The sequence below is a fragment of the Mirounga leonina genome, unplaced genomic scaffold (assembly GCF_011800145.1).
Source record: "Mirounga leonina isolate KUSES-001 unplaced genomic scaffold, KU_Mleo_1.0 Mir_447, whole genome shotgun sequence".
NCBI lineage: Eukaryota > Metazoa > Chordata > Mammalia > Carnivora > Phocidae > Mirounga > Mirounga leonina.
In genome coordinates this window covers 4,274,298-4,294,440 of record NW_023270757.1, presented here as the reverse complement: position 1 = coordinate 4,294,440, position 20,143 = coordinate 4,274,298, and the positions used below count along the sequence as shown (strand labels likewise).

The 20,143-nt window shown below is 39.9% G+C and overlaps 1 protein-coding gene across 9 annotated transcripts in view; it reads right to left on the bottom strand.

Annotated features, from left to right (window-relative positions):
* BNC2 (basonuclin 2) overlaps positions 1-20,143 on the bottom strand; it is a 430,537-nt gene that overhangs the window by 58,289 nt on the left and 352,105 nt on the right. The window contains exon 2 of one of the 9 annotated variants that reach the window (XM_034987954.1): positions 15,932-16,024. The exons of the other annotated variants lie outside the window; for them this stretch is intronic. The gene's annotated coding sequence lies outside the window, so the exon portion shown is untranslated. The remainder of the gene's footprint in view (positions 1-15,931; positions 16,025-20,143) is intronic. 9 annotated transcript variants of the gene reach the window in all.

The following is a 20,143-nucleotide window of genomic DNA, read 5'->3' as shown; positions in this document are numbered from 1 at the left end:
TGCTCAATTTCAATGAATCTTTTAAAAAAATCAATAGGTTGTCCACAATAGCCAAACTGTGGAAAGAGCCAAGATGTCCATCAACAGATGAATGGATAAAGAAGATGTGATATATATACACACACACACACACACACAATGGAATATTATGCAGCCATTAAAAGGAATGAGATCTTGCCATTTGCAATGACGTGGATGGAACTGGAGGGTATTATGTTGAGCGAAATAAGTCGAACAGAGAAAGACATGTATCATATGATCTCACTGATATGAGGAATTCTTAATCGCAGGAAACAAACTGAGGGTTGCTGGAGTGGGGGGTGGGGTGGGAGGGATGGGGTGACTGGGTGATAGACACTGGGAAGGGTATGTGCTCTGGTAAGCGCTGTGAATTGTGCAAGACTGTTGAATCTCAGATCTGTACCTCTGAAACAAATAATGCAATATATGTTAAGAAAAAAAAAAGAAGAAGAAGAAGGTAGCAGGAGGGGAAGAATGAAGCGGGGGAAATCGGAGGGGTAGATGAACCATGAGAGACGATGGACTCTGAAAAACAAACTGAGGGTTCTAGAGGGGAGGGGGGTGGGAGGATGGGTTAGCCTGGTGGTGGGTATTGAGGAGGGCACATTCTGCATGGAGCACTGGGTGTTATGCACAAACAATGAATCATGGAACACTTCATCTAAAACTAATGATGTAATGTATGGGGATTAACATAAGAATAAAAAAAAAGAAATCAATAGGTTTTTCTAAGTAAAAAACACACGTACAAGGTACATTATGGTTATAATATGTTTGGAACATGAAATAAATATGTATGCTGAGTACAGAATCAATGACTGTACACACAGTCCAATACACAATGATGTGCGATCTTGAACAAGTTAGTTAACTGCTTTGAACCTGTGTCTTCATTGACGAAATGGAGGCGATAAAGCAATAGTAGTATCAACCTCATGGGATCATTATGAAAATTATATAAGATAATCAAAGTTCCAAAGTGCCTGTGATATAATCATATAATAAACACTCAATAATCACAGGAAAAAACTTAGCACTGCATGTGGTGCACTGTAGGCACCAAGTGTTGTCCATAATAATAATGATAACAATGTAAGATCGATGTGTATCAGTACAAATGACTATTTACACTAATACCATGAAGGGATCCATAATTTTTTTTTTTTTAACGTTGCTAAAAGCATAATTTTAATCTGGGCCAGACACAGCCTTCCAAAAGATGGCCTCATAAAGGATACTTCTGATTAATTCAAGGTGACCAAATAGCACTACAGAGTTAGCAGCATCATTTAACTTAAAAACAAATCAAATTAGTATCAGCACAAGGTCCTGGTGGCTATTATATATCCACTACAGCAATCTAATGGTGTTGGCAAACATTTAAAAATTAAATATTCAGCTGAAGAAACTCAAACCCAAAGGAGAAAAAAAAAATCTCTTAAACTGAATGACACAAGAAAGAATTAAGGTCTCAATTTTAATAGTTTAAATTTCAAGTTGACCCTGAGGAAGGGGACTGTAAAAACTGACACTGAGACTCTCAATTTTTGGAAGAAGGATGATGGGACGTGAAATCTTCCTGGTTTCCCAACTCCACGGCCTGCAGATAATTTATGAAACCTCTTACCTCTTTTCTGATCCTAATGCTAGCAGGTAAAACAAGATCCCAAGAATCAAGAAAAGATGCCCTCCCCTCTGTGTTTCCAATTTAAATGAATACATTCAGAGGAATCAGTCACTACAACACTAAAAATCCAGGGCACCTGGGGCTAGACTGAGTCTCGAAGAACACTGATGGATTCACTGGGCCCCCACATGGCTTTAAGTGAAAAGTCATGCAAAGGTCCAGTGGCTTCCCTTGGCTGGTCCATCAGTTCACTCAGGTGTTACTAAAGCCCTGACAATCCCACTGACCAGACCAGTTAGTCCTTGCAGGTACAAATGGCAATTTGCTGTACATTTTCGATTACACATATATTTTTTTCTCCATCATGCCTAGCCATATGTAAAACAAAAAAGTGCCATTTTGTACACACAAAGGCACTTTTCAAGGCTCAGTGGCTCTCAACACCATGCACTTTCAAAGGATTGATGATGGCGCCATGGGAATGGGACAGGAAACGGACATCTGTGTTTTCCCCTGTTAAGAGCATAATGCAACTTTATTGCTAAAAAGAAAGTAAAAAAGAGGATGTTCCTAACCACCTCCAGCCACTGAAAAAGACACTTGCTAGAAGCCAAGAGAGACTTTTGTCTGGACATAAGGAACTGAACATATTTCACCTCCTTAGGCCATACTATTCCCTTCCCTACATTTCCATTATTTCACTGCTCTCAAATTACATATATCTATGCGGTTTCCTCAGATATAAGACTCCAGTACTATAAAACTATGTGTTTTTGGCTGCAAGCTGGCAATCCAGTTCTTACACAGATGCTTAACAAGATTTTATCTGGCTTCCTAAAATTTCAGTAGAATATATTTAACAATTAGTGACAGTTACATGGTATATACAGTATATACCATGAAATATGGAGTCATAAATCCCCAGAGATGAAAATATGGACTTCATATCCATAGTAGGTAGAGCAAAGTCTATTGCTGTTGTAGGGTCAAGAACTTTAAAAACTGTTTGCTTTAACCTAAATTCCAGCAAATACATATACATATATGTATGCATATTTTGAGGTATACCTATTTCTAAAACAACAAAAAAGAAGAGTGAGATAAAAGGCAATGTGCCCTTGTATAAAATTTCTTAAAGAATGGTCCCTGAGCAAAATGACCTGAAAGCCAACCATGAAACCCTACTGACTTTCAGACTTCTAAGTACCCATCTTTAAGCACAGCCCTTTCCAAAAGCTTATCTCTGACCCACCCACATGAACTTAGTACTGTGTCAACTTCCCTGTACACAGTAGATGCTTAGTACACAGTGGGTGCTGTTCACAATGAGTGATAAAGATAATAAGAAAAGAAAAATACACCTGAAACTCCAAATCCCCTTCTGACAATCCTAGCATCCCTCCTGGCTCTCCTTGGAGAAAAGGATTGCGATTGACTTAAAATGACACCAAGACATCTTCTGTGTTTGTATCAAGTACCCCTCACATCCAGCCACCTCCTGTGGACTCCTAACTCTTCCTCTTGTTAAATTTTGAACAATATATGTCATTTTACACCTCAGAGCTCAGATAAGGCAGCACAGTAGCTGGTATATGGATGTGACAGAATGTTTTTATTCCACCCCTGAAAAAAAGCTCCCTGTTTTTGACACACTGGAAAATGTACAGCCAGAGAGCGCTTGAGGCGAAGATGCCACCCCAGCCTTACATCTGTCTGCTTTCATTTGTCTACAACTGTGCTTATAGATAAAACAAGCTTTCCAGATGTCATCACAAGCAGGGTTCATATGCTGATTTCACTGAGACACCATTGTTGGCTGCCAGCATAACAGAGTTGTAAAACTAAAATATTTAAACTCTGAGCTACTCAACACAACTTTGAATGTCACACAGGATCTTATTTCAGGATTAATTAATGTACACCCCAATAAAATAATCATGTGTTAAAAACAGAGCTGTCTGGTGTGCAAGTGGATCTAATTTTCCTCTTTCCAACTGTTCCAATCGCATACAACTGCATCATGAAGAAATTTCCAAAGGAGAGCACTTGTTTCTACATGTGCACACCCTATCAAGCCCTTACATTTCAGGTGCTATGTCCCAAGGATCTATATGTTCTCATTTTTTATAAAGGACATGATGAACCTAAGACGAACAAAAGCAACATGCCAGGCGCAGACTGGCATGTAAAGACCTTCCCACTGTGAGAGGGGAAGGCCAGTGACAAGTGATGGGCAACGTTACATGTACCCATATGCAAAGCTTGGCTTTAGGCAACGTGGTATCAGGGAGCTTGAATATTTGTTTGAGAACACAATATCCTTGTGGTTATAATTACAGCCATGGTATAAAAGAGCATTATAGTGGTTTCATAACATCCCTTAACAAAGAAGAACTCATTGCTCCTTAGGTTCCTGAAAAATTCCTTAAATACACACATGCATACATGAGCGCGTGCACACTCACACACACACAGTAGTTCTGATTTCCTTTTTCTCTGAATCTACATAACAATTTCATTGTCTTTGAGAGAATACCAGGGGCTCAGCTTTGGTTTAAATGACCATTCTTAGTAACATCTAATACAAGTGCTCTGAGCTGCCTTAGAAAAGGAAGTTGATTCATAGTTGGATACACGAGATCTGTACGTATCTCCCTCTAACTTGGGCTTTCCTTCTGCTCCAGTAAATCTTTTCTAGCCCAGTTTGCATGTTTGTAAACTTGGGTCAATAATGCTCACTAAGCATCTGTTACTCAAAAACCTGGTTTATGGGTCATTCTGGATTCAGAGGCTAAATTAATCTCAAAGCCACAAGCCTTCTGCAGTTTCTGCTTAATTTGATAAGAAACCAACTTCACATTAACCTAGTCAAGGCATCATATTGGGTCTCTCAGGGCTGGTCCCGCCCTTCAATGGGCTCATCTCAGGTTGCTGGAGCTTACCAAAACAAACAAGCAAACAAACAAAAAACCATGTTTCATGCAATCCAGAACTTTACTCCACCTCCTACTCCTACAAAACAGAAGAACAAAACATTTATTTGCAACAGTTTTCCAGGGAGACCATTTATTGAGGGGAGAAAGAAGTCCTTTACTTTGTTTTCCCACCATCGCGAATGTTCCCATCTTCTCTTGAGCTCATCTAGTTCAAACCTTCTGAAAATAAATCACCCCAAAGCACTCAAGATTTCCCTAAAGACCCCTGCAGGCTTCCTGCTCTGTGTGTTCCCACTCCTGTGCTGGGAGGCTAATGTGTTTTAGGGATGTTTGTTTTAATGCAAAGAACTTCACTAAGTCAAAACAACCTGTCATGGTGATCCATCTACTTCGGATGATCCTGGCCTCTTCCACTCTTATTTCAGCCTGAGAGTTAGAGACTCGTGCAAAAATGAAGACCTGAGTGTTAAATTTCAGTCTTCTTTAAGTGTCAGGACAGGAATCGTACTTCTTGAGGTAAGAATAATAATGTAATCCCTGGTTTTGTAGGACTCCGTGTTCCTCCTTCATTTGAGGCTGGGGTAAATTTCTAGCTTGGGGAAGGAATAATTCCTGCTGAAGCCCACTCTGCACTTTATCTTAATTCCCCCACACTAAAATCAGTATGTAGCCATGTTATTACCATCCCAGTACTACAGTTGGGACAGCGTCGTGTAAAAGAGTCCCTACATAAAGTTATTTTGAGCCATGCTTACATAATCAAACCCTAATGCAAAAGTACATTCCCACAGACATTTAATGATATATCAACACTCTCAACTATTTGAGCTAAAATTTATTTTCTGTTCTTCAAAGCTCGCCTTTAGGTTTCTAGGGGGAGTGCAAATTATTAAGGAGCAGCAAACTGAGACATTCACATGACATCTTTCATCTCATCTTTGCTTTTTCAATCCACTGGGGAATCCAGAAGTGACACCTTCCAGACGTTCCTTTTACAGATGAGAAGAGAGATGGGTGAGCCGGTTACTTGTTTGCCCAAGGGCAAGAAGGTGAGCCCAGAGCTGAGCTGGAGGGGCACCGGTTTACTTGAAGATCAGCTAGACTCACAGTGTTGGGGTCAATTGTCCTCTCCTGGCTACAGACCAGAGGACTTAATAACAGCAATAAGTCTGTTCGCCAGGACAGAGTCTGTTCTCAGCACTGAAACCTAACAGCTTACTCGCAGGTCCGTATTTGAATACAATTGCATTAAAAAATAACCCAATTTAACAATTCAGAAGTTCTGATCTATGTTTTATAAAAATGTATGAGAGACCTAAAAGCCATGGAGAGCCATAACTTTGAGCTGCCTCATTTGTTTCTCTTTTATTACAGTCCTGCACGGTGGGCACAAGCTCTTCACTGAAAAGAGAACATTAAATCTTTATTCTAAACTGTTTTAGCAGAACGATATTAATAGTTGAATATTATTTTGTCTGACTGATAAAATACCATTCAAATAAGACCAAAGAGAGCACTGAACCCCAGCCAACTCCTATGAGGAAAAAGGGACCAGCTATCTTCAAGAAATAATAATTTCTTGTCACTCTTAAGACTCTAGGAACATTTCTACTGCTGTATGAGCCCAGAAGCCGAATACCTGGAGTGAAGGTAGCTTTCAAAAATACACATTTCTCTGGGTCCTCCTTAGTAGGGAAAACAGCTGTCTGGAATATTCTTTCTCCACCTTGTACGCCTGTTTGGTCTTTCCGAATGCAGGATCAGTAAGGAACCAATGTGGACACACAAGCAAACCACGAGGAAACCACTTTGTTTCCATGGATATTTTACCATACATGGAGAAACAGGACAAGATTCACATTTAAAAGAGAGAATTCAATACTGGAAAATATTCAGACATCAGCGTGATTCAGTTCAGCAAAAACCCCAATACTACTACTATTTATGGCTCTATCTTTGGTGCTCTTTGTCTCTGTAGTACCAAACTACATATCCCACTAGGTACAAAAAGGCACCATTTTCCCTTTACTTGTATTTCTGTGTGTGTCATTACAAACAAGTTCAGTAAGGTTAGCCCAAAACCATACAGATGGCTTTTTCTTAGAAAGGTTTCCAATTTTCTACCAAAGGGTTTCTTTTTCTTTCCCCAACCTATATCTTGATGTTCCAAATAACATAAAAAAATAAAACACTAACAACCCTTAAGTTAGGAAGCCTCTTCTCTGCTCAAGACACCTCTTTTTAAATAATTAAATAACAACAGGATAAGGAGGCAAACAGGATTTATATAGCACTACCATGCCTAGACTTAAACTAACTGAAAAATTACATTGAACTTCATTTGGACTCACATAACTAAATTAGGCAACTTTGTGGAGATATTCACAGGAATTTCTATGTGAAAGCTACTGAGTCAAATGTTTTAGTAGGAAACAAAAATTCTTCTAACTGGCAAATGAATGGGTTCTATGTGGAGATATTTTCATTCACTAAAGTATCTGATTCAGGGCTTAGCCTGCAAATACTTAAGATTAAGTGTGCTGTCTTAGATACTGTATTGACTCTAAGTTCCCATTTTTAAAAAAAGTGCTGTAGTGAAAGCATTTATGAAATATCTGAATCCTCATCCCTATTATTCAGTTAGCCTCACCCACCAGCCAATCAAGGAACAAAGATTAAAGTCAAACTAGCTTAAAACCAAAAACAATTTTAAAAGATAATGGCCTGAACAGGGATTAAAATCTTTCATTTTTAGCAAAAAAGGGAAAATACTGATTGGTAGATCCAGTCAAAATTATAAGCAAAAAATGTTAGGAGTCACAAAATCATCTAAATCATGTTTTAGTCGGTACTAATTACCCTATTATTCAAAATGTTTAGGATGCCCATTCACCATAAACCTTTATACTAAAACAATGGAATTTTAAAATAACATGAGTTTTCTAAGCCAGCGTCAAATAGAAATATTTGACCCACATGAGGTAATTTTAAGTTTTCGAGTAACAATAAAAATATAAAAAAGAGATAAAATTAGCTTCAATTTTAATAATATATTTTACTTAAACAACATGTCCAGAATATTGTCTGTTCAACATATAAAAATCCTTAATATTTGGGGCACCTGGGTGGCTCAGTCGGTTAAGCTTCTGCCTTCCGCTCAGGTCATGATCCCAGGGTCCTGGGATCGAACCCCATGTCAGGCTCCCTGCTCAGTGGAGAGCCTGCTTCTCCCTCTCCCTCTGCCTGCTGCTTTGCCTACTTGTGCTCTCTGTCAAATAAATAAAATCTTAAAAAAAAATCTTAATATTTGACAATTGGTTTTTGTACTAAATCTTTAAAATCTGTTAAATATTTTACCTTTACCACATACCTCCAGTTTGGTATGGATACTGGAAATGTGGGTGTGCAACTACAGAAATCTTTTTAAAATTTTATTTAGGTTTAATAGACACGTGGTTAGTGGTTACTGTATTAGACAGAATAGGTTCTATAGTTTAATAATCCTAACTCACCTTGCATTGAGATACTAAGTTTTAATGTACAGCAAAATCCTAGGACTAGAGAAATCTTTTAAAAGACAAAATATAAAGCATTAATCATTGCTGGTCTGAGGGTAGGAGGGCCGAGTTGAAACGCCGAATATGCAAATATGATCCAGGGTTTACATAAATGTGTTTCTGACACTTTTCATTTTCTCTGCACATGTGTGGTGATGTGTGATTTAGCATCCTAAGGAGAAAAACACATCACCCATCTTCAAAGGCTCTTGGCTGATATTTTATGTTACCCGCCTTTTTCCTCCCCAAAGGCTAACTCAATGGCAGGTTTGAAGTGCTTTCAAAAGGAAACATTCTTGAGTGATTTGAGTGTTACAGAAGGGGGGGGGGGTTGAAAAGTTTCTTACCCTCTAAAAACTCAGATCCCTCCAGATGTTCAGGTGACTCCAAGGAATGTTAACAGAACTTGAAGAGACAGTACCTAGTGCTCGAAACACCTGGTGGTAGAGTAAGAGCCCTGAGTGTCTGCCACTGAGGAATTACGTGAACTAGATCAAGTCATTACGTCTCTTAATGCCTACTCGAGTAACAATACTGCTTTTCTTTCCCTTGAAAAAGAGGTCTTGTAGGGGAAAACAAGTAAACATATCTTTCTATTCTTCTAACAACACCCGTATTTAAATGTTTGTTCAGTATCTAATTCCAATATCGCCCCAAGCCAGAGACCCTCCTCCCTGTTATCAGAGTGAAATCTCATCTTCCCCTAAATGCCCATCTAAATATAATTCACACTTTTATTAGAAAAATTTTACCATCTATGTAATTACTATTGTGTGTGTGTGTGTGTGTGTGTGTAAGGACACTTGTTATTGTTGTTACACTGTGAGCATCTATAGGGCAGGGCCCATGGTCTAGGCATTCTCGTTCTCTCATATCAGGGGGTCGGTATAGGTGTGCTAGACAGAAAGTGCTCTGGGCTCTCAGAAGAAGGGAAGATACAAAGAAAATTTAAGAGAGGGTCCCTACTCTGAAGGGGCTTATTCTCTAGTTGAGGAGTTAAATGCAACTAGATACCTATCAATAAAATGCAGTACACTCCGTTTAGTGTTAGAATTGGCAGCCTCCATACCATACGATTCAGCAATTGCACTACTGGGTATTTACCCCAAAGATACAAATGTAGGGATCCGAAGGGGTACATGCACCCCGATGTTTATAGCAGCCATGTCCACAATAGCCAAACTGTGGAAAGAGCCAAGATGTCCATTGACAGATGAATGGATAAAGAAGATGTGGTGTGTATATATATATACACATACATACATATATATATATATATACACACACACACATACATACATACCATGGAATATTATGCAGCCATCAAAAAGAATGAAATCTTGCCATTTGCAACAACATGGATGAAACTGGAGGGTCTTATGCTGAGTGAAATAAGTCAATCAGAGACAGACATGTATCATATGACCTCACTGATATGAGGAATTCTTAATCTCAGGAAACAAACTGAGGGTTGCTGGAGTGGGGGGGTGGGAGGGTTGGGGTGGTTGGGTGATGGACACTGGGGAGGGTATGTGCTATGGTGAGTGCTGTGAATTGTGCAAGACTGTTGAATCTCAGATCTGTACCTCTGAAACAAATAATGCAATATATGTTAAGAAAAAAAAAAGAAGAAGAAGAAGAAGGTAGCGGGAGGGGAAGAATTAAGCGGGGGAAATCGGAGGAGAGATGAACCATGAGAGACGATGGACTCTGAAAAACAAACTGAGGGTTCTAGAGGGGAGGGGGGTGGGAGGATGGGTTAGCCTGGTGGTGCGTATTGAGGAGGGCACGTTCTGCATGGAGCACTGGGTGTTGTGCACAAACAATGAATCATGGAACACTTCATCTAAAACTAATGATGCAATGTATGGTGCTTAATATAACAAAATAAAAAATAAATTAAAAAAAAAAAGAATTGGCAGCCTCCAACCCTCTAACCTGCTGGTGCTCACAGTCTGTTGGATTCCTTGGAAGAAAGAGTTGACAGGGATCTTCTAGAATTTGAGCAAGCTGAATGAAAGAGCTGAGCTCCTACAGGCCAGATGGCTCCGAGTGAGCAGAGGCATGGAGATGGAGTACAAGCTTGGAGGGCAGAAGAATGGGAGGTAATGTGGTTGCGGCAGGTTCCCGCCGGGCATAAAAGAGCAGAAGCTGACATTTTAAATGAGAATGGGACCACGTTAAGAATGGCACAGACAACTAAGACAAATATTCTTTTATTTTATGTTGCAGTTAGCGAAAAGCCACTGAGAATTTTGAGTAGCAAGTAAAATGATGAAAGTGGAATTTACGGAAGGATCTGGCCACAGCTTCAAGGATGTACACAGCTAAGTGGTAAATCATGTCCATTTCAGTAATACACTCAGCAGGTAGTGAGGGTCTCATCAAGGGGGGCAGCCATTCAAATAGAGGGGAAGATGCATTTTCCAGAAATGACAAGATTTGGTAACTGACCAGACAGAAGAGGAACAAAGATAAGAATCAAATATTTTTTTTCCACTTCCAATGGAATACCTTGCAAGCAGGGGAAATGACAGTAATCTTAAGGAGACTGGGAAATCAGAGGCTTAAGAAAGAAGACAATGAACTTCACTTGTGCCATATTAAAATAAAAGAGAGGTGGGCGCCTGGGTGGCTCAGTTGGTTAAGCGGCTGCCTTCGGCTCAGGTCATGATCCTGGAGTCCCGGGATCGAGTCCCGCATCGGGCTCCCTGCTCGGCGGGGAGTCTGCTTCTCCCTCTGCCCCTCCCCCCTCTCATGCTCTCTCTCTCTCTCATTCTCTCTCTCAAATAAATAAATAAAATCTTTAAAAAAATAAAAATAAAAATAAAAAATAAAATAAAAGAGAGGTAGTAAAGATATATATTGCGGCGTGTGTGTAAGTGTGTACACACGTGTGCACAGAAGTGTGAAGGATATACTGTTGGTGTCTTAGAACTATTTTCAGTTGATATCTCACCTCTTTTTAAGTTATACAGGAACAGAAACAAAGAAAAACTATGACTACACGTGCTACCGAATTTATCAAAATCATCATTCCCTCTATAAGCACATTGATATCCATAGCATGCTCAATAAACAAAACAACACTCTGGTATGTCACCCACCCTGTTTCTATGGAGTCATGAAGTCAGTTGTTTGTTCTTAGACCTGATGATAAGTTTCACGTAAAGTTGCATAATTTAATGAAATATTATTTAAAAAAAATCAATGAAATATGATTGTAAAAAAAAGTTCATTCTACAGAAACTAAGTTGAATGCCTTCAGAAGCCTTGACAAGGATGTGTCACTTCAAAAACCCTACTCTCAGTGGGTAACTGCAGAAGAGGCAAGGCTCCTGCACTCAAGGCTACTCATTCATATCCATGTTCTAGGTTCACTTTAAAGCAATGAAAGGAGAAAATCTTAGTCATACCTTACAAGTGTCATTTTTGTAAAAATTCAGTTTAGAGGGGCGCCTGGGTGGCTCAGTCATTAAGCATCTGCCTTCGGCTCAGGTCATGATCCCAGGGTCCTGGGATCGAGCCCCACATCAGGCTCCCTGGTCAGTGGGGAGCCAGCTTCTCCCTCTCCCACTCCCCCTGCTTGTGTTCCCTCTCTCGCTGTGTCTCTCTGTCAAATAAATAAATAAAATCTTTAAAAAAAAATTCCGTTTAGGACTCCAATGAGTATAGACATCCCTACCTCAAAAGTTTGGAGAATGAATGCACAAAGTTTAAGATGCTTAAAACGTGTGGTTGCTTTGTTTTGGTAAAATTTCACAACTTAAATAAGATTAACTAGCTAACTATTGGTTGGCTACAAAAGATAAGAGGGATTTCCTACTACATATGGTTTCCTCAAAGCAACAAAAGCACAGGCTGAGAATTAGTTTAAGATGTATTTACCTGGCAGGTTATAAAGGTGTTCCTGCTGTGATGTTATGGTCCACTGAGAAATCACACGATATACTTCTGATCTTTTAGGAATACATGTCATGCATCCCAACACTAGCAAAAGCTACAGCCTTTGGGGATAGCAAAGTTCTGCCCAATCTTTTCCCCCATAGCTATATATAAGGTTGACTCAATAATGATGGGTAATAAGTATCATTACAAATCAGTCACAGGAAACTGCTGCTAAAATTTTTATTGCTATCTAAAATGCTGTCTTTTTTTTTTTTTTTTTAAAGATTTTATTTATTTATTTGAGAGAGAGAGAATGAGAGACAGAGAGCATGAGACGGGGGAAGGTCAGAGGGAGAAGCAGACTCCCTGCCGAGCAGGGAGCCCGATGCGGGACTCGATCCAGGGACTTCAGGATCATGACCTGAGCCGAAGGCAGTCGCTCAACCAACTGAGCCACCCAGGCGCCCCTAAAATGCTGTGTCTTAATACAACTTAACACATAGGTAAGTTTTTTATTTTATTATTATTTTTTAAATATTTTATTTATTTATTTGACAGAGAGAGACACAGTGAGAGAGGGAACACAAGCAGGGGGAGTGCGAGAGGGAGAAGCAGGCTTCCTGCCGAGCAGGGAGCCCAATGTGGGGCTTGATCCCAGGATCCTGGGATCACGACCTGAGCTGAAGGCAGACGCCTAACGACTGAGCCACCCAGGTGCCCCCATAGGTAAGTTTTTTATAGGCGTTACTGAGATAACATTCTTTATCATTAGTGTAAATAACATTCACAACATTAGTTTTGAAAATATTTTCTGTTGATCATCTACACTATAGAGTATTAAGCAGATTTAGAATTCCCCAGCTCTTATGTTATTTCATCTTTATTCAGATGTTTCATAGAAAAAATTATAATTGAGTAAGTCACTTAGTTTTTATATAAGTCCTGTTTTGAACAAACACAGTATGCAAAGCTACTAATTTCTGTTTCTCAGAAAACACACCCAAACAGAGGACCTTGAAATATCCATTTGCCAGCCAGTGTATCATGACAGATTTTTAGTGTCAGGAAGAGGTTTTCTCTGCCCTGTCTGATGATATCTGTATTTGGTCAACAATCTGAAGCTCAAAGTTATAAATTCAGAAGAGTTCTTCAAAGTTCAATATTAAAAACATTTAAAATTTAAGGCATTGGAAAAAGTAAAGGGGAGTTAATGATTGGTTCATTCAGAGCTTTACTGAGCACCTATAATAAACATACAACATTCTACGTAGACTAGAAAGATGAATGAAATGCTCAGATAATCCTCCAGATCAATTGTAGCCTCTTTCCGTCCTTTCCTCAGTTAATAAATATTTAAGATATGTGTATAGTGTGCCAGGGACTGAGAATACACTGCCAAATAAGACCTTCAAGGAGGTGGTGTGATTTAATGGAAAAGCTAGGCAAAAGGGTAGGCACCAGGCAATGTAATTAGTACTGTATTGGGAGAGGGCCCAGGAAAGCTTTCTAGCAGAGGTGCCTTCTGAAGTCTGAAGGGATGAGAAGGTGAGGATGAGCCAAGTAAGTAGAGGTAGCAGCAAGAAAAAAAAAAAGAGACTGAAGATGTGGGAAATTACGGTGTGTTTAGAGAAAAAGCTTGCAGATTGGAAAGATGTGAATAAGTAGGAGATGAAGAAGTCTGATGAGACATGAGGATGGAGAGGCAGGTAGGGGTCAAATTCACTCAGTCCTCTGTTCATCCAACATTTACCGACCACAGGCTACAAGGTTGATTCTTTTCTAGGCACTGGGGACCCTAGTGAACAAAACACGCAAATCCTTACCCTCAGGGAGCTTAAGTCCTGGGGGAAGAGAAAACTAACAGCCTGGCTCCATAAAATATGAACTATATTAGATAGTAATTTTTAAGAAGGAAAAAACAAAGTAGGGAAGGAGAATCTGAAATGTTTGGGGTGAGGGAAGCCTGGAATTTCAGATACCATAGGGAAGGAGAGACTTGTTGAGGGGACCTCAGAGTCAAGATCTAATATCTGGGGGGAAAGTATTTTAGGGAGAGGGAACCAATGTGGTTAAAGTCAAAAGAGTGAGGGAGAGAGAAATGGGAGACGTGGTCAGAGAGGAAAGCAGGGAGGCAAGTCAAGCAAGCCTGGTAAGTCCTGTAGAGTTTGGCTTTTGATATGGGGGCATCATTCTGAGGTGTTTTTTTTTTTTTTTAAGTTTATTTATTTTTTTAGTAATCTCTACACCCAAACTCATAGCCCCGAGATCAAGAGTCCCATGTTCTTCCAACTGAGCCAGCCAGGCACCCCTCTCTGAGTTTTGCTCTCTCTTGAGTTTTGATCAAGATTTGGCATACCAAGTTGAGGAATCTGGACTTTTCTCCAACTAGAAGGAAGTCACAGAAGCAAGTGTGACCTTTTATGAATTGGAGGAGAAAACAGATTAGCGACTAGAAGACCAGTTAAAAGGCCGCTGCAGAGATTCCCAAGGGGGAAAAATGATTAGGGCCTGAATAAGGTGGTGACGGAACATCAACTCTTATCTGAACTATTAACAGATACTAAAAAAGGATGATTGTAGTTTAACCTACTATGCTTTCCTGGTCTAACATGACAGAGAGCAGCAAGAGGAAAGAAATCAGCAGCAAATATTCCCAAATATTGTTTAAATTCAAGATAAAGTGAGATTGCTTTTCTGTTCAGTAGAGTGGGCCTGTTCCTACCCTAGAAGTCACACTGTCAGCTCTGAGGACTTGAGGCTTGAAGGCCAAGAGACCACTGTAGACTTAAACAGACCACATACTCAAAAGCACAACCACAGTGATAGGATTGTCCATCTGACATAATGTGGTTCCCAGGGCACCTGTTAGCAGCAGGTGTGTCCTGCCTAGAGATTTGGATCTAGTAAATCTGGGGACGGAGGGTTCAACATGTGTATTACACACACGGGGCCGGCCAAAGTGGCAGGTGGGGTTGAACTTAGCTCAGGTCTAGTTCACCGGGACCAAGCCATGTGCTCTGATTTTGGATGCATCTATCCAGAAAGGGCACTTTTTCCAATTTCCATAAAGGCTTAACATAAGCTAGAAAATCTGCATTTAATCCCAGCCCCCAGGAGACTGATGGGAGTCAGATTAGCCATGGTGAAAAGGGTCTGAGATTCTGGGAAGATCACACTACTCTGGACTGTATGAGTCTCTACTACAGAAGATCCCATTTCTTTTCTTTTGAAACATAATGATGCCACAACCCATAATTTGTCCCTTTTTTCCTAAGTGAAGTATTCAGAGACTACATTTTCCCCTTAAGTGATTCTGTTTAGGACACATGCACAAAGAATATAGGTTTATTTCTTTAGAACTAGCATTGTACTATTAAAAATAGCATCATTATGGTGTCTACAATAAACATTCAAAAGGACCCTAAATTGTACTTAAGCACAATTACCTTAATGCCAGTTGAGATTTTACAATACAACTGTGAGGCACTTTATTTTTAAGGCAGTTTAACTTGCTTCATTCCTAAGAACAGACATTTAAGTTTTAAATCTAAGGTTCTCAATAAGATGATTAAGCTATGCTCAGCAGTTTCTTTAAATATTTAAGAGAATTTTCATCACCTAAATATTTATGGCAACAATAGAGCCAGGTGCATTTTTTTTTTCTGCTTGTCAGAAACAAGAGATCCATATCCTTTCCAAAGCTGGGGACGGGGTTGCCTCAACAATCAAAAAATCCTACCAAGCCCTTGAGAATCCTAGAAACTGCTGAGAAAACTTTATGCAAACATGTGCCCTCAGACTGGTGCTGTCGTTCCCAGATAGCTAGCGAGGGGCTGCCCTGAATGAGAGTTTGCAGCGCTAAGGGCTGGAGAGGGTTTTCTTTTGAAGTGAGTATCTCCTACCTCATGGACTTCATTTCCATCATCAGATCAGCAGCGTTTCAGCAGTCCTGCCACCGTCAAAAGGTGCATGGTGCTCTTTTTCTGAAGACAGTCCTGTAATCGCACAGAGGAGGTGTGACCTGGATGCTCCCCATAGCCCTGCACTGCCTGGTGGTAAGGTGAGGCACTCAGGGAGTCTGCTCAGCTTTGCTGGTTGTTAGCATGTCCTTCCACGGATGGCCACTCCATGCAGGCTCTGGGCAGCCTCCTTAGGAAGGGATTCCTAGCCATCTCCACGTGGGAGAGAGGAACTCCCGAAGGGCCCTCTTTATGACCTAGGCCCAAATTCTAGATATTGGGAAGAACGGTATTCAACATCGCATGTATCCCCCAGAAGAGCTCTACAAAGTAGATGGGGGCAGTTAGTATTCTGTCCATTTTAGAAGATGGAAATACAGAATTGAGAATTTTAATGATGTTAACTAGTCCGCTTTATTGGCAAAAGCACAGACCCTTTGACATACCCTTTGACACATAAGTATTACATATTTTCTAATTCACTAGTTCATTTTCAAATTCATATATATGGATTGCTTATTATATGCCACACAACTGTACTGGAAGCTAAGTATACCAGATAATAGAACAGAAATAGCCTCTGCTCTCAAAGAGCTTAGAGTTTGGTGGGGGAGATGGATATTAAATAAACAAACAGGTAAATGAACACAGGATTACAGAGTGTAAAAAATGCCATGAAAGAACTGTATAAGAGCTATGGGAAGAGAAAAATTGGGAAAGTCATTTAGACTGGGTGACATGTAAGCTGAGAAGCACAAATCAGCCAGGGGAAGAGTCTGGGCTACAAGCACCTAACATGACACAGGACACAGTGCGCACCCGTGAAAGGAGCTGAGGGTTTAGCCAGTCATAGCTATGAACAGGTAAAGAGCTGTTACGGATTTTTCTGTTTTCTTCTGTCTCCTATCTTGAACTATGATGCCTGGCATTGGGAAAGAATGCTTTTACTGACAGAACTTGATTCTAGTTTCAGCTCTACCACGAATCCCAACTCTGGTATCCTCTCCCTATTACTCCTCAGAGTAAGTGAGCTCCTTGGTCAGAGAACGTCAAACAATCTGCCCTGGGCTACTGGACAGCAAATGGGAAAATAATGTGAACACAACACAACACAGAACCTACAAATGCTGGACACATTTGAGATATTATTAGTTGATCACAGTCTTATTAGTTATGCCATAAGAGGAACATAGGCATGTTCAGTTCTTAAAAAAAACACAACGTAAGCAAATTCAAATTTTAAAATTGGTACACTAATAATTATAGTTAAAATTTACTGCACTCTTGAGTATTTGCTGGGCGTTATGCCAAGCTGTTTACATGCTATCTCATTTAATTCTTACATAAATCTTCCAAGGTATTATTTTTTTGAAGATTTATTTATTTGAGAGAGAAAAAGAAAGAGAGTGTGCATGTGTGCAACACACCCACGAGAGAGAGAGACGATGAGAGAGAGAAAGAGAGGGGAGGAGAGGCAGAGGAGGAGAGAGGACCCCAAGGAGACTCCCCACTGAGTGCAGAACTCCTACTCAGACTCGATCTCACAACCCTGAGCTCATGATCTAAGCCAAAATCCACATCACACGAAATTCCATAAATTGTTCCTCTGACATATCTCAAAGGCATCCCTCTCTTTCTATTTGCTCTACCATTAAATGCAGTTCCTCCATGAAACTTTAAATAGCCTTCTAATTGGTTATTCTGCCTACAATATCTTCGATCTCTAATCTATCCTCTATCATATACTATCATACCAATATCAACTGCTATTCTGTCCTCAGAATTCAGTGTTCTGAATGCCATTCCTCTACTTTAAAACCTCAGTATGACCAGACTACCTAAAACACGAAGAACACATTTTGTAGCTGCGTATGCACAAACCCACAGCACTTAAGCCCTGCAGCTGGCTGCCTCCAGCTCTTCTATTCCTTCTCTCCACAAGCCCTCCAGACCAGCCTGCTGGCTGGAGTGCATCTCTGACTACATTCATGCTGACTTTATACCTGCCTTTTCACCATATTCCTTCTTTCCTTGCCCCTCTCCAAGAATACTCTTTGCCATTCAGAATCCCACTTGTCCACCAAAACTCAACTCAACTCTCATGTGCCTCATTAAGCTTCCTCCCATCCTCAGTAACCCTGTTTGTCCCCAGATCCAGGGCATTTAATGAGCATCCAATACACCTGACTTTTTGCCACCTCTTGCATTCTTGTTTAACAAGCTACCCTTTTAAATTTCTAAATGTATAGAACTTGTCTCTATAGTAAAATGAAAGCTCACAGATGGCAAGAATAGCATTATTTTCCCTGTGATTTTCCAGGGTTCACACCCAAAGGAGATAATTCAAATAGTATCTAGAATGAAAAAAATCTTGCACTCAAAATACGTACTTTATGTCTGACTGAACAATTAGAGTCTGTTTTGCCCTTGCCCAACCAGTCACAAATGCAGGTCGACATTATGTCAAACCGTCTTTTGCATAGGCTTGCAAAGTGTGGCCAAAGGATTTAGTTTTGTGGGGTGGGTAGGGCAGGGGCACAAGTGAGAGAAAAATAGTTCTCCTCATTTAATCATTTTAAATACGGTACTGAAAAGAGCGTATCTAGACACCTGTCACTTTTGTTTAAGGTCACACCAACACTTAATATCTATTTGGTGCTTTATACCTAACAAAATATGTTCACAAGAATGAGACAGGCAGTTAATGGTTTGTCCAGTATCTTACATCAGTTAACTGACCATCAGAATGTGAATCCATTTCTACAAGGTTGTATCTCTTCCAGCATCCCCGTATAATTCACCAAGGCGGTAGAAGATAGTGGTTAAAACATGGACTCCAGAGCTAAACCCATCTTGATTCAAATCCCAGTTCTGTCACTTACTAGCTGTGTGGCCTTGGGCAAGTTACTCAAATGATCTCAGTTTCCTCATCTGTGGAATAAAGTTAGCAATCATACTTAGTACACAGAGCTGTTTGGGGGATAAAATGAGCAAACATATACTTAGAATGGTATAAGTTCTTTATAATGTTTGCTTCATCATTCTACAGTATGTTCTTTCGTGTGTGTGTGTGTGTGTGTGTGTGTGTGTGTGTGTGAGGGGGGTAGGGAGAAATCTAATTAGCTTTCTAAACATTCAGCTTAAGGAAGTCTTTATTATTCACATAAATGGGTAAGGCTTATTCTTTTCACCAAAAATCTTGTGGAACAAGGGAAATAATTTACTTCATGAGTCAGTGATGAAAACCATTCCTCAACACATCTTTTGACTGATACGGTATCATGCCTTTTTATGTAATGCTCTTAAAGTTTCTAACTGTCAACACTTTTCACACATTTTACCCTCACAACCATTCAATGAAATGGATGGATAGATGGTCAGGTGTACAGATGGTGAGTAGAAGTTAAATGGCTTGATTAAAATGAAGTAAAAATTTGCTCTCATAGTGCCCAATCCCTGCTTTTAAAACTAAATCCCAATATCCATACAAACTAACAGTATATCTCTGGAGTTCCCTTGTCTTGGGGTGCACACAAAATCTACATGAATAGGGGCCCTATAAACTCCCTCTCCACAATTGGTTTGATGGAAACCTTGATTCTATCCCCTTAGGAGTGGGGTAAAGGCTAAGTTAGTTTATGACCCTTTCTGTGTGCCGAATATAACCAACTCTCAAAGGAAGGTCAAGAGACTCAGTTCTGTTGCTCTGACCTCTGGAGGGTGGTCAGAACTCTTGTGGACTGTTACAGATAACCCACAGAAAACTACAGCTGAATTGTACCAGCTAAATTGCTTAAGAACAGAGAAAAAGTGAGTAAATCTGAGGACTATCAAGGCACTTTGCCACTTTCTCGCATATTTAAAATGCATTTTTTATTTGCAAGGGCGTTGTTTGACTTTACATTTCCTAAAATGTACTTTATAAATTGCTAATCCCAGGAAAAAGTCTTCCTGGCAAGTAAGTTTGGGAAATGTAACATATTCTATGGTTCTTTTGGGGGGTGGAAGGAGGGAAAGAAGGAGATACACAATGCTTATTTTTATATTAAAAGATTCTGAAAAATTTTTGCCAAATATTTGGGTTAACATTTTTTGACCCAGGCTTTCTCAAACTCATCTGACCTTCTACCATCACTTAACATCCCATAGAAAAAA